Raw genomic sequence first — 14,312 nt, 5'->3', positions numbered from 1 at the left:
CTCTGAAACAATCTATTCACACCACTGCACTTGATGCCACTGCACTCAGCACTACCTCACTCAGCACAACTACACTCTATTATGCACCACTGCACTCTGCTCTGCACCACTGCACTCTACTTTGCATCACTGCACTCTACACCAATGCACTCCATACCACTTTACTAAAAACCACTGCACTCTACACCAATCTACTCTGAACCACTGCACTCTATCCCAATATACTCTACTCTGCAACACTTTATGCCACTGCAGTATACACTACTGCACTCAATGCCATTGTACTCTACGTCACTGCACTCTACATTACTCTATTCTTCTCTGCACCACTGTACTCTATGCCACTGCTCTCTACGCCACTCTACTCTGCACCACTCTACACCGCTGCACTCCACGCCAATGCAGTCTATGCCACTCTACTATACACCATTGCACTCTACGCCACTCTACGCCAAAGCACTCTATGTCACTACAATCAGCATCACGCCATCCAAAGCCACTGCACTCTACTTTGCACATCTACACTCTACTCTGCACCACTCCACTCAATGCCACTTCACTCTAATCTGCAACACTACACTCTCTACCACTGAACTTTTCACCACTCTTCTCTGCACTGCTGCACTTTATGCCACTTCACTCTACTCTGCACCACTCTATTCTACACCACTCCACTGCACTCTATGAAAATACACTGTACGCCATTTCACTCTAAGCCATTCTCCTCTGCATCGCTCCCTTCAATGCCATTGCACTCTCTGCCACTCTAATCTACTCAGCACCACTACACTCTATGCCACTGCACTCTTCAACACTGTAGCCTATGCCACTGCACTCTACTCTGAAATGATCTACTCTACGTCACTGCACTTTATGCCACTCTATTCCACTCTACGTCATTCCATTCTATGCCACTCTGTGTCACTGCAATCTACCCTTTGCCACTCCCCTCAACTCTATTCTACACTGTGGCACCCTACGCCACTGCGTTAAATGTCAACGCACTCTACACCACTTTACTGAAAACCATTACACTTTACACCACTGCACTCTATGCCAATCTGCTGTGAACCACGACACTGTACGCCACTATACTCTACTCTGCAGCATTCTACCTTATGCCACTGCTCTCTGTGCCACTCTACTCTACACCATTGCACTCTGTGTCACTTTACTCTGCACCTCTCTACTCCACTGCACTCTACACCAATGCACTCTATGCCACTGTACATTACACCACTGCATTCTACAGCACTCTACTCTGCAACACTGCACTCTCTGCCACAGAGCGTTATGCCACTCTAGTCTGCGCCTCTCTACTCTGTGCCACTGCACTCTCTGCCATTGCACTCTACTCTGCACCGCTCTACTGCACACAACACAAATTAACTCTATGCCACTACATGCTATGCCACTCTACTCTACTGTGCACTATTGCACTCTATGACACTGCACTCTACGCCACTTCACTCTATGCCTCTCTACTCTATGCCAGTGCACTCTACCCTATTATACTATGCAACACTGCATTCTTCATCACTGCACTCTACACTACTCCAGTCTAGGCCACAGCACACTATCACCACTCCACTCTGTGCCACTCCTCTCTATGCCACTCTACTCTGCAACACTGTACTCTATGCCCATGCGCTCTACCCCACAACTCTATGCCACTGCACTCTACCCTGCACCTCCCCACTATACCCTGCACCAATCCATTCTATGCCACTTCACTCTTCTATGAAACAATCTAGTAGGCCCAACCCCCACATATCTATCTATCTATCTATCTATCTATCTATCTATCTATCTATCTATCTATCTATCTATCTATCTATCTATCTATCTATCTATCTATCTATCTATCTATCTATCTATCTATCTATCTATCTATCTATCTATCTATCTATCTATCTATCTATCTATCTATCTATCTATCTATCTATCTATCTATCTATCTATCTATCTATCTATCTATCTATCTATCTATCTACCTACCTACCTACCTACCTACCTATCTATCTATCTATCTATCTATCTATCTATCTATCTATCTATCTATCTATCTATCTATCTATCTATCTATCTATCTATCTATCTATCTATCTATCTATCTATCTATCTATCTATCTATCAATCTATCTATCTAGCCACATCAATATACATATATCTATGTATATACAAATTCATAGATAACCTGTCAGATGAATTTACAACTCTTAATCGCTTAATTAACAAATCTTACTTATAAGTATAAATCGCTTTCAGAATGTTAGAGTTCACACAATCCACTCTGCTGAAAGAAATATTCTGGGAAGAGTGGTGGACTGTACAACCAGCTACTAACACACTCCCTCTCTAACCTGGTCTTACTGAAATTGTATATCAACTCCCTCTTGATAACTGCCCCATGCCCATTTTTAATCCTACATGAATTGTATACTATGACACTGTCCTTATGGGCCCCTAACGAAGAATGCTTTACAGTTTGTAATAGTTGAAAGGAGTCTCCTATTAAACTGTCTCAGGTCCAGTTATATTTAGCATCGATTGTATATTTAGGTTTGGTTTCAGCACTCTCTTCAAAGACAATCAGCAGTCTCGTAAAAACATCACCCGCCTTTTTCTATCAACAATGATGAAGAAGAACCAAGTCTGTTGGCCAAATGAATCTATCCGATTTACAGTTATTTACACTGCTTGGCAGTACTGTCAGGTGCCTATTTATATCTCCAGATAATAAAAGAAGAGAACAAACCTATTAACTGCATTTTTTAGCCCATCTTCCACTTATCCTAACTCTCTAAAAAATGATGCCATTAAAGATTTAAATGGAACAGTAAAATAAGAGGGAAACTGTTTCGTAACAGTTGGCACGCCAGACAGTAATGCATAACATCCCGGAATGCAGTAGCGGCTTGCAGGGAACAGGGGTGGAGGGGTGGAGGGGCAGGGGGTCGGCAGGGCGTGTGACAAGATACAAAAAAAAAACAATTACCTTCTCACAGCCACCGTAACCGTCTCTCCAACATCGTGTCTCCTTCTCCGGAGAGTCTCGGAAGCAGGACGCACCCAGTCTCCCCTAAGCCAATCACAACGCTGCAAAGCAGTATGGTGATTGGTCTGAGCACTATGGTTAGGCACTCAGATGGGGAATGGGAGCCTGTACATGCTACTCACTAGACTGTGTACTATAGCCTGGTGAGGAGCATGAAAAATGTGCAGGACTGTTTGGCTGGCCCAAGATGGCCGACCAAACCGTCATGAGTACTTGGAGTGTGCAAACCACTCCTCCCACTGTGCCAACAACCCCGCCCTAAGCCAGCCCTGAACCTACAAAAAATAAAATGATAATAACAATGTTATTATCATTTTATATTTACTGCTCAGAGAGCAGTGGGGTGACACTCCTACGCTTTAGCGGAGGAGCCGCCCCTGCGGGAAGGGCTGCATGGTTGGTTTCGAGCACTGGTCCTTTTGGATAACTCTAGTAGTGGTGGCGAACAAAGAATTGGGATCCAGTGATGGCAGTTATTACTGATGCTGGGACAGTCAACTAAAGAAGTTCTATGGAAATGGACAGAGCACAGGGGCGTGAAAGTATCAAAGGGCTCAGAACTATTGGAAACAATTAATCTTTCCATATTGCTTCTCCACTCCTCATGGTTTTGGTGGCCACACTGGAGTCAGACAACCTCCTCAAGAATGCTTTACATCACTAACATAGCTGCAAACACATAAGGCCTGATTTAGAATTTGGCAGATGGGTACTCTGTCACAAACGTGAGGGGTGTCATGTCCATCTTATTGCACGTGCATTACATCCTGCATTACATCAAATGTGCTTGTGATAAACATGCCCTTGGTACTTAAGCCCAAATCAGAATTTCTGATGCAGTTGAAATACTAACTCAACTGGACAAGCCAATTAGAAACAGTTTTACCATAACAATGTAAATTAAATATGTTCACTTCTGACAAAATGTAAAATTCTAACTAATCCTGCCAATCAGAAGTGGCAATCTGGCCTCAATTTCTCCATCAGCTGTTAGAAAATACCCTCCACCTCACAGCTGGTGGTTCTCTTTTGATATGTTTCTGAGTTCCTATAGGATATGACCTCCCTTTCAGGTGAATGAGCTTATTTTGCTATCACAAAGTGTTTTATACATACTTCCTACTATATGTAGCATCTTAAATGGTCCAAGAATCTTTTCTTCTCTATTTGATTTTAGAATTTCAGGACAAGATGTTACATCCCTATCACATATGGTGATAATAGTTTAGGAGAGGGAACCTCTGCTCAACCACTAGCAACTATGGCGCAAGCAGCAGATAATCCCCAAAGAAAAGTGTGGTTAGTTCAAGCAGCATCAAGCAATCTTAAAGTAAAGAATACAACAAAAGAAAATTCCCAAATCAATATAACAAATAGAAAATTAAAATGTGCAAACAGACACCAACATCAGTCACATAGGTTAAGCGGAACTGTAGGAAATTGGGTTACTGGTTCAGGGGGGTGAAATCCTACTCAAGCTGCATACTCAATTCCTGTCAAGGTGAAACACAAGCAAACCTCAAATTACCCTGTGCTTAACCCTCTGGTAGCTTGGCACAAAAGCTGACAGGCTTAACTTAGAGGTGAGGGAGCCTAGGCCCACTTGTGCCGTTCAATTCAATGTCGAATCTCCGATGGTTCTTTTTATTTGAACTACAGTGTAACACAAATGGATATACAAGAACACAAACAGACAGCCAAATGAAGGTTAGTCAATTTATTACAAACTTAAAATTGTTGGACATATCCACATCTCAGCATGAGGGTACAAAAGTAAAAAGGGAACAACAGGAAACCGATCCTTCTGAAAAGGTTCACCCATTGGATCATAAGAAGAGCAAAGAGCTCAATTATGATTAAGCAAGAGATGAGTAAACAAAAAATCAAGTATCCTTGCATCGGCACTTCTTCTTGATGCAACATTTAAATCTAATTATCTCTACTCTAACACTCAAGTGGCATCTCTAAACTAATTCACGAGCGGGGCAATGGAAAAGAGGGGAAAAGGTGTCAGTAAACAAAGTCTCCCTAAGAAGTCACTTCACATAGAAATGGGTCAGAGGTATGAAGCCACAAGCGACAGGAAGAGCACATCCACGCGTAGGTGTACTCTGCCAGGAGTTCAGGCAGGAACGGGGTAACTATCCTTCTCTACAAAGCTGTATATCCATAAACTTTAACACAAAAACAATGGGAGGACCCCTTTACCACCAAAGGAGTAGGGCACCAAATGGACCGTAGTCAAGAAAAGATCTGGCTCGACAAAAAAGAGCGGGCAAGGAGATGGATAGCGCAGATAAAAACAGGGGATGGAGTACTAGTATCTGACCCAAAGGAAATAGTAAATAGCCTAGCCGATTATTTCAACCAGGTCTATGCGTCATCGTCAACCACAACGGTTGAGGAGGCACAGGCTTTTATTAAAGATATCAAAATGCCCAAGTTAACGCCAGAGGCAACCCTCACACTTGAAGCTGACCTCACGACGGAAGAATTGCAATTAGCAATCGGGTCTCTACAACCAGGGAAAGCGGTAGGGCCTAACGGCATACCCATCGAACTCTATAAAAAGATGACGGGCATACTTTCCCCTCACCTGCTAAATATGTATCTCGTAAGTCTGGAAGCAGGAGAATTCCGATGAGACCAAAGAACGGCCACCATAGTAACGATTCCCAAACCGGGAAAACCTTCTGAGGAATGCACCTTATATCGCCCAATATCATTACTTAACGCTGAAGCTAAAATTCTCGCTAAACTTCTGGTGACAAGATTAACCCCACACTTAACAGCCCTAATACACCCGTATCAATCGGGATTTATGCCTGGTAGAAACACGGTTCTTAACCTGAGGCGCCTACATGGCCGTATACCGTATATCCAAGAACCAGCTGTTATTCTCTCGTTGGACGCCCGCATGGCATTTGATATGGTGGAGTGGCCCTTCCTCTTTGCGGTCCTTAGACATTTAGGCTTCGGCCCTAAATTTTGCGCATGGGTACACCTGTTGTACTCGAAACCTTTGGCGCTTGTCACAGCAAATGGTCACATATCGGAGGATTTCCTGTTGAGACGCGGAACTCGCCAGGGATGTCCCCTATCCCCTTTATTGTTCGCTCTTGTGTTGGAGCCACTGGCGACGTGGATTAGATGGGAACCGACCATCTGGGGACTCAAGTGGGCGGCAGGCTGGGAGGACCGCATCTCCTTATATGCGGATGATGTATTGTTATACCTGACCTCACCCAGGCGTTCCATTTTAGTGCTCCTAAATATCTGTGCACTTTATTGGCGAGTATCTGGTTACACTATTAATTGGTCTAAATCGGTCCTATTTATACTTTATGGCCCGCCACCGCAACTCCCTAAAGATTGTGTTCTCCTAATCACAGCGGAAAGATTTAAGTATTTGGGTATCTATGTGACACCGAGGCCCGATGAATTCATAAAAATAAATCTTATAACCCCCCTGGAACGTCTAAAACGGCATACAATACATTGGCACACGTTACCCTTGACACTGCTTGCAAAAGCAGCACTTTTTAAAATGATGGCACCCGGTTTTTGTATGCCTTAGAAAACACTCCCTTTCTGGTGCCACCGAGCTATTTTAAAGCAATCACAGCAGAGGTCTCCAGTTTACTATGGGGAAACAAACCGGCGCGTATTGCAATGGAGAAATTGGTAAGAGGCTGGTATGATGGAGGCATAGCTCTCCCAAACATACAATTGTACTACTGGGCAGCACAGTTAAAAATAATCAATCAATGGATACACGCCCAACAAACAGACCCTGCGTTTCAAGCGGACAGATATGGGTTGGGAGACAGAGGCGTTATGTGGCACTATATAACAAGAAACGGTCTACCACACTAATTGGGCCAACAGCACATACAGTCAGCATATGGTACTCGGCGCATAAAAAACTGGGATGGCAGGGGGTTATTACACAACTCACTCCACTCTGGGACACACAACGGCTGGGATGACTTAGAAATAGTAAGGGATTCAATAGTTGGGATGCAATAGGCATCTCTACGGTGGGCAATTTATGGATTAAGGGTGAGATGATCACATTTGAACGCCTACAGCAACAATATGAACTGGCACCCTCTGAAATATTCCGATACATGCAGATCAGGCATGCACTACAGGCAGCTATACCACCAGACACCACATTGCCGGAGGCCTCTCCCCTAGGCTGATTATATGCACAAAAAGGCCACCTTTTTTCACTTACCATAAACTAGTCAATAACTTACCTGACCCAATGCAAGCACTGTGGGAAAAATGGTCCTCAGACCTGGGGGATCTCGACGAGACAGATTGGCAGATGGCACTTTCATCCCCACAAGAAGTAGCAATACCCTCATGATTAAGATTAGTACAACTCAAGATACTGCATCGCACGTATTACACTAGATTAACCTTACACAAAATAGGGAATGCTTCACATCCGTTCTGCCTGCGGGAATGTGGGGAGGAGGGTACATTTTACCAAACCATATGGCAATGTCCAAAGATCACACCATACTGGGTAGCAGTATGGTATGGTATCACAGGCAGAGGAAGTGTCGGTGGTAACGGAGCCTAAAAGATGCTTATTAAACATATGGGAACCCAATGATTTAAACCATCCGGCACAGGACTGGGCAACTCTGGGGATGATGTTTGCCAAGCGTAATATAGCTAGATTGTGGGGCTCCGGATACTCACCAACGCTCAATGAATGGTGCAAAGACATGGACGGAGCCATGATAGCAGAAAAAACGGCATATGTCAACCGAGGCTGTCCCCAGAAATGGGGGAAAGTGTGGGGAGCATGGAACAAATACAGGGGCTATATCTGTGATCCACCTGGGCTACCGAATGAAGAGATTTCAGATTGAGGAGGGGAGGGTACAAAACAGAATGTGTGGATTATTAGATGAGGTCCATCATGTAATATATGTAATGATGATGTGCAAAATGTCAAAGGAGTTTGTACCAACCAACACCAATACGTGTTTAATTTATATGACTTTATTATGCCCTGACTTTAATAAAAAAGAATAAATAAATAAAAAAAAGAAAAGATCCCCTTTGGGCAGCTTAATACACCAAGGCAAAAACACTCATGCGAACAAATATATCACCAGAACATAACACCACCACCATCAAAGGCCAAGTGCTCACAATTATAAAAATATTTTATTAAAATTAATCAAACATATGGTCAAATACAGTAAATTATCATACGGTGTTTAAATAAGTTAAAGGGAATCTTTTCTTGACTACAATGCATAAACATTTCCATGACGTCGACTCCCTTCACGGCCTTCTCCACGCATATGCACCTCTGTAGCAGCTCGTGCTTGGTCTTTTCTCTGTCTCCCATGTGAAAACAAATCCCTCCACCTTATCTCCTGCAACAAAACTAACTGTAACTGCTTCATTCTACAACCATGCCTAATGAAACAATACCCCTACTCTTCTCTAGTAAACGTTGTCCACATGCAATGCAAACGTGAGACAGGAACATTCTGCAGATTTCACATACGAAGTTAAATATCACTGTCAGCAATGCAGACCCTTTTAATGCAATACAATTGAGGCCTATGAATCAAGCTAATTTAATAAATTCACCACACAAGATAGGCTAACAAATACATCAACCGACCGCATCAACACACATTTTACATTCAACATCCACCTAAAAGAGCACTTATCATCATTAGTGCATCACTGAATGATGTGTCAATGAAACCTAAACCATGTTACATTGGTTACCATGATAAGAACATGTTTTAAAGATTAAGCATTAAACCTTACATTGGCTTGCATTAAATTGTACAATAACATGTTAGTTGATTCACATTTTTTTCTAATATATAATTCTCTACAACATTAGCTAATATGTGAATGTGTTTTACAACGATTACATTGCACTCCTCACAGATTCCCAAGGTAGTATACAAATTCTTCGCTCTATCACAGGCAATGTGTAAAGTAGTTATTCACAACTGGTCAAAAATCGAGTTAACCGGCAACAAATGCTGGTACACAGATTGTGCCAGTTACTCTTCTTGTTATACTAGAACTGACTTTAATTTGAAAGTTGAGTACATCACCTCAATTAGTGAAACCTTCTTTAAAAATACAAATTAAGGGGCATATCAACAAGGGCTTTATCTCTGCGTTTTTGGCTTTAAAAGCCCAAAAAGCAGAGATAAAACTAGCACCCTATCAACAACAGGGTGCTAACACGCAAATTTGCATGTTAGCACCCTTTTACTCTACGCTTCCCCTTGCATCTCTAATGAGATGCAAAGGGGGCGTTCCAGAGTAAAATAATAGGAGAAATGTCGCTAAGCGACATTTCTCCTATTATCAAGAATGTCGCTAACCCTGTTAGAGACAAAAAAAGCAGCGCTAACCGCGGTTAACGCTGCTTTTTTACGTCTGCTAATTTTCAGACTTAGCCATGATATCCTATGGAAGGAGGATATCATGGCTAAGTTTGCCTGTCCCTATCAACAAGGTAACGTGTGATTATCGCTGGGTTTCCAGCGATAATCTCACGTTAGCCTGTTAGCGTGAGGATTTTTATCGCTATTGAGATAAGCGTTGTTAATAGCACGCTATCTCAGCGATAAAAATTCACGCTAGCCGGCGATAATTATCCTCACGCTAAGAGCGCTGAGCGATAATTATCGCCGGTTGTTGTTGATATGCCCCTAAGTGATTTATTGGACTACTGGAACTGTTAAATAGGCCTTGATGAAACGATGTCTATTGTGAAACACATGTTGGCCAATTTGTGCTTGGAAAATACATTTATTGAGAATTTCTTTTTTTCTTTTTTCCCCTTGCAATTCTCTCTGTTTATGTAAAGTATTTATACAGCACTTCAAACAGTAATAAAGTGAGAACACAACACAAGAAAAATCCCACACCAATTTAGAAAAATAGATTAAAATGTAATCATTTTTTTTTTATACCAAAACAACAAAATCCAAGCAGTAGAACCAGAGATATGCAATTTCAAAGATTTAAGTGAAAATAGTTCTTAAAAGTGCCAACTGTGGTAATCTGGTCACGCCGGACTGGGACAAAGTAACAAGTTCAGGCCTATTGCGATGGAGCAGGGGCCGGAGACAGGGACCTTTTAAAGCCTGCTGTCCAAAGTACCCTAAATCCTGGTTTGCAGAGCATTGCGAAATCCCATGTTGAGGATTCGTTGTACAGCGGTGGTTCTGAGGATGTTGGGATGTGGAGTCCTGTCTCATCACCAAGGATGCAGTCGATGAGAGGCTTTCAATGTGTAGTCCTGCATCGAGGATGCATCACGTAGCTGCAGTTCAAGGATATTGCAGCTGTGTTTAGCAGTCCTGCGTCGTGCAATGGAGGTTCCGATGCAGCTGCGGGGAGGTGTGTTATGTCGATTCTGCTCACAGGAACACAGCTGGGCTGGAAGAGCACCTTCAGGCCCACTTCAAAAGGCCCAAGACTGGAATGGCACCACTTGGAGGGGTAGAGCTCCCAGCAGACAGAGCCCAGGTGCTGTGTTCAAGGTGGTTTGAGCATTTTCTGTCCCTGAGGCTGTGATCAAGAGACCAGCCAACTATCCCTTGGAGTCACTCTGGTGGACCTGGATTCAAGATGCAGGTCCAGTCCTCTTCACTGAGAGAGCAGGGCAGCAGAATAGCTATGCAACAGAGTAGCAGTCCTTCTGGCAAAGCAGCACAGCAGTCTTTCTGAGACTTCCAAAGGTCCAAATGAGTACTGAGGAGTTGGGTCTGAGGGTCCAATATTTATACCTGGTGCCCACTTTGAAGTAAGAGAAGCTTCTAGAGGCGTCCAGCCCCAGAGGTACTAGGAATGTTTTGCCTACCTGCTCTGGTCCCAGCTTGTCTGAGGGCACGAAATACTAGTCTCAAACCCTTGGTGAGTGTGCTCAGGCAGAGACTTTGTGATATACAAGCGTAGTAGGTGACAGCTCTGCCCCCTATCAAGACAGAGATGGCAACTCCTGCCAACACCTATTCCTCCTTTGTCTCACTGTCTGGAAGTAATACACAAAGACCAACTGCCAGCTACACCTAGTCATGTGACCCAGGATACAAACTGCTGGAACCAAACAGTTAGGGCACTAAAACACCAATGTTTTAAAAGTGACATTTTAGAATTGTGACTTTAAATCCAACTTTACCATTAGAGAGGGTTTAAAATTACAATTCCAAAGACACCAAACTTGAGATTCCTATCTGCTCCCAATTAAAGGTTACCACTTATTAAATGTAATAAGGGAACCCAATGCTCCTCACAGAAGTACAAAATGAATTTCGGAATTTTTCACTACCAGGACATATAAAACTTAAAAGTACATGCACCACTTTTTAGTTACACTGCACCCTGCTCTCTGGGCCTTGTAGGACCTACCCTAAGGGTGACATATGTACTAAAAGGGGTGGTCTGCATCTAGCAAAGGGTTATTTTGCTAGGTTGAAATAGCAGTTTAAAACAGCACACACAGGCTGCAATGGCAAGCCTGGGACTACTTAAGTCTTTGGCACTATAAGTGCTGCAGGCCCACTAGCAGCATTTATTTTACAGGGGCCAGTTACATATAGTAGCACTTTACTAAGCAATATCACCATTTTCAAATGAGAGAGCACAAGAATGTAGCACTGGTTAGCAGGCGTAAACTGTGCAGAGTCCTAAAAGCCAACAAAGATGAAGGCAAAAAGTTTAAGGATGAGCCTGCAGAGAGCGCCAAGTCCAACAAGAAAAAGCAATATGAATATTTAAAGTTTAAAGGCAAAAAGTACCAAGAAAAAGTAGAACAATCAAAGGTCACTGTTCACAGTACATTGGTAACTAGCCATAACTTAAGGATGATGGAGTGAAGATCGGATACACCAATTGGGCCCCTGTCAAGAGTTTTTATATTTGGACTTAGTCTTTGAAACAGAAGTCAATATCTTCTAATATGGTAAGGTCCAGCTGATGCTCTTAGTTTTAGTACCAAAAGCTCTGTGCAGCACAAACCTGGCTTTTGTAGACAGCAAGATTGCTTCATGATCCCTGTCCAAGGTTTTACCTTTGGCATTAGTCACTTTTTTGGGAAATGAAACTCCTCCAGCAGGGCAAGACTGAATGCTCGAGGCCAGATTTCTTTGCCGCCATTTCCAGCTGAAACGTTTTCCGTGCGGAAAAAAGCTTTGAGTGAGACAAACATAGTTTTATTTATTTATTATTATTGTTTTTTGTCCTCATATGTTTGATCAGTATAAAGATGGAGAAGGAAGAGATTACCGACCTAGGTGCCGATTCCGATCCTGGAAAAACCGGGTACGAACCGTCGGTCGGAGCGTTTTCTCGTACCCGGGAAAAAAACATTACAAACATGCAAGTACGATTCGCACGGAAACACCATTTCCGTACGAATCGTAAAAAACACAGACCGACGAAAATATACATACAAATGTGATCCGGGAAAGCGCCGACGTGACGTCGGGACGCATTCAGGCTGCGTTTCACGAACCAGGAAGTACGATTCGAACCGACAGCAGTCCGGACGACAATATTTTTACGGCACCCAGAAAGTGCCGGAAAAGCGAAGTACGCCGCGATGCGAGCGGAATTGGGGGCCCGGTACGTGCCGTACCCCCCCCGTATGTACGCGCTGTCCCCCCCCAACCCCTCGTATGTACACGCCGTACCCCCAGCCCCCCTTCGTGTATGTCCGAAGCGTACCCCCACCCCCGTATGTACGGCGCGGACCCCCACCCCACCCGCGAATGTACGGAGCGTACCCCCACCCCCGTATGTACGGCGCAAACACCCACCCCACAACCGAATGTATGGAGCGTACCCCCACCCCCGTATGTACGGCGCGGACCCCCACCCCACCCCCGAATGTACGGAGCATACCCCCACCCCGTATGTACGGCGCGGACCCCCACCCCACCCCCGAATGTACAGAGCGTACCCCCACCCCCGTATGTACGGCGCGGACCCCGCGCCATACATACGGGGATGGGGGTACGCTCCGTACATTCGGGGGTGGGGTGGGGGTCCGCGCCGTACATACGGGGGTGGGGGTACGCTCTGGACATTCGGGGGTGGGGTGGGGGTCCGCGCCGTACATACGGGGGTGGGGGTACACTCCGGACATACACGGAGGGGGGCTGGGGGTACGGCGCATCCATCCGCGGGAGGGTTGGGGGGACGGCGCGTACATACGGGGGCTGGGGGGGACGGCGCGTACATACGGGGGGCTGGGGGGGGACGGCACGTATGCGGGCACATGTCTCCATGGTTGCTATTGAGGTTCGCTCCGTGCGGTGTTTTTTCCATACGGTTGTTCAATCGGACGGACGGGATGGATCGTACTTGCGCGCTCGGACTTCATTTTTCCGATTCGTACGTAAAATCGTCCGGGGACGTGTCGGACACTTTTTCCGACCCGAGGACGTGTGGGAGAATTTTCCCAATGCGATTCGGATGTATTTTTTCCCATGCGAATCATACTTGCCAGTTTGTACGGTACTTGTACGATTCGGACGGAAAAAAATCCGGATACGATTCGTACGGAGAAAATTTTTCCAGGATCGGAATCAACCCCCTAATTTCTCACAATCCATACAAAGCGAAACCCGCTCTCTCCACACAGGAGGTGATGTTACCATCACGGGATCTTTCTCTGCAGGGTCGGCATCATTTTATCTCCTATATCACAAGTTCTTACTTAGATTCTCTTCCTAGGATCACCAATCCATCTTGATGAAACACCTAGCTTGAGAATATCCTGTGTTTACTGATGCTTAATCATTGGATTAATAGTAATCGATTTTACAATATTAAAAAAGAAAAGAAAAAGAAAAAAAAAGAAAAAATAGGGAAATAAAGGAAAGCTTTATGTGAAAATTAGGTTTAAACTGCTATGAAAAGCAGGCATTCTCGGCCCAGCTATCCCAGATCCTCCAATACTTCGTTCTCTTATTAGAGCACATTCCTCTGTCCATTTTAGCTATCCTATGAATCGAATTTATAAATTCAGACTCTACAGGTGGAATAGTTAAGATCCACTTAATACATAATTCTCTGCGAGCTAATAAAATCAAAACAAATATGAGAGCCTTTAAATGTTTAGATAATTTACCAGCATATTCTTCTTCTGGAAACACCCCAAATATAACCAGTGCCAGACTCACCTTCACTTCTTGACCCACCAATTCTGACAAAGTTTCACCCACTTTCTGCCAAAACT

The sequence above is a fragment of the Triturus cristatus genome, chromosome 6 (genome assembly GCF_964204655.1).
Source record: "Triturus cristatus chromosome 6, aTriCri1.1, whole genome shotgun sequence".
In the NCBI taxonomy this organism is placed as follows: domain Eukaryota; kingdom Metazoa; phylum Chordata; class Amphibia; order Caudata; family Salamandridae; genus Triturus; species Triturus cristatus.
The sequence above is the reverse complement of the archived record's forward strand: the minus strand, read 5'-3'. Positions refer to the sequence as shown.